This window comes from Orycteropus afer, unplaced genomic scaffold, assembly GCF_000298275.1.
Source record: "Orycteropus afer afer isolate SDZICR_OR568_19922 unplaced genomic scaffold, OryAfe1.0 scaffold00405, whole genome shotgun sequence".
NCBI lineage: Eukaryota > Metazoa > Chordata > Mammalia > Tubulidentata > Orycteropodidae > Orycteropus > Orycteropus afer.
In genome coordinates this window covers 2,233,081-2,235,150 of record NW_006921992.1, presented here as the reverse complement: position 1 = coordinate 2,235,150, position 2,070 = coordinate 2,233,081, and positions in this window count along the sequence as shown.

The window sequence follows — 2,070 nt, the reverse complement described above, 5'->3', positions numbered from 1 at the left end:
TGTGTGTGGTGTGAGGTACAGATCTTGTTTCATTTTTCTGCAAATGGATCTCCAGTTTTGCCAGCACCATTTATTAAACAAACATTCTCTTTCAGGATAGATCTTGAAACATTCTTTGTGACAATGAATGCCATGCTATTCCTCTTCAATTTGTCATTCCCAGCATAATAGATCATAGAGTTGTCTGATTCAAAATGGCCAAAACCTATCCATTTGAGCGTTCCATTTCATTTCTGACAACTTCCAATTTCCCTAAATTCATACTTTGTACATTCCATGTTCTGATTATTAATGGATGTTTGGAGCTGTTTCTTCTTATTTTGAGTCGTGCCACATCAGCAAATGGTGGTCCTGAAAGCTTTACTCCATGCACATCATTAAGGTTGGCTCTACTCTAAGGAGGCACCTTTTCCTCAGTCATATTTTGAGTACTTTCTGACCTGAGGGGCTTGTCTTCCAGCACTATACTGGACAATGTTTCAGGAGTATTCATAAAGTTTTCCAGTAATATATCACAGTGTTTCACTCCCATTCCTAAGGGTTTTCACTGGCCAATTCTTTGAGAAGTGGATGTCCCCTTCCCTCTTCTGAGTCTGTGTTAGTCTGGAAGCTCTACTGAAACCTGTCTACCGTGGGTGACCCTGCTGGTATTTGAAGTATCAGTGATATAGCCTCCAGCCTCACAGCAACACACAAGCCACCACAGTACAACAAACTGACAGACGAGCAGTGGGCCTGCATAAAACGTGCAGCCAGCTTCTCTTCACTATTGCTCTTCTCACGGGTATTCTTTGCAAGGCACCTCAGGGCTGTGGGAAATGTGAAGGGGCAGACAGGGCTGTACAGTCACAAGCAGCCTGAGGCAAGCAACGTCAGTGTGGCTCAGACTGTGGTGCCAGGAGTAAGGATGAAGAGAAAGACATGGACTCATGGGCTTAGGCCTTGTTCCAGGTGAGGCAGGAGATATAAAGTATGAGGGAAGGACAAGCCCAAGAAATGTCAAGGACAAAAGGGGTGGTGGCAGAACACAGAGGAAAAGAGGCCTAGGAAGGGAAGGTACTTTGTGGGGACATCCTGGTGGAGCTGACCTAGAGAAAACACACTCACATCTGGGCTCAGAGGAGGGAAGGTGGGTGAGAGATGGGGAGCTGCCCATGACTAGTGAGGAGGTCATAGGCCAGGAGCAGCATTTCTGTCAGACCTCATCCCTCCAATGCCTGCCAGACCCAGAAGGGAGTGTGTGCCTTGATCTGGATGTCAGATGGTCTTCTAGGCTGGCTGCTGATAGCTTTCTCCAACCTGATAGTCAAGCCAGGCACCTGACCCCACTAGACACTGCTGAGAAGAGCTTTCAATGCCATGAGGGTGGGAGTGACAGGACAGTCTCTGCCCGTTCTCACAGCAACCATCACCCGACCACAGGACTGAGACCAGCATCACGCTCAGGACGTCCCTGCAAGAGGCGTCTGCACTGTATTTAGCTACAAGACCATTTGCTCTTCCCTAGGACATTTGACTCAAAATGTCAGGTGCATTTTCTTTCTTTTTTCTTTTTAACTTTTTATTGGCTGTGATTTGGATAAAAGGTGTAAGGTTTATTTTAATTTCCAATATGACTTGCTGGTCTTTCTAAAACCATCCCAGCAGAGAGAATGCTGAATGTCTCTGAAGGGCAGCAGCCGTGGCTGTGGGCACACTGTCAGCACATCACACAACGAGGCACTGGGCTCAGCTCTGAGTTCTGCCTGGTGAGGGTCTGTGAGGCTGGGGCTTGCTAAAGCAGGACAGACAAATGGTGAAGCCTCCGCTTCTTGAGGTAAACATGTCACATCCTGAATCTCCTGTGATTCTTCATCACTCTCTGATATTGACACCTACACCAGATGAAACAATGAACTACTTGTTATTGTTGTTAAGTGCTGTCGAGTTGTTTCCGACTCATAGCGACCCCATGCACAGCAGAACGAAACACTGCCCAATCCCGCGCCAGCCCCACAATCCCTGCTATACTTGAGCCCATCATCGCAGCCATCGTGTCAATCCATCTCGTTGAAGGCCTCCCCCTCTTTC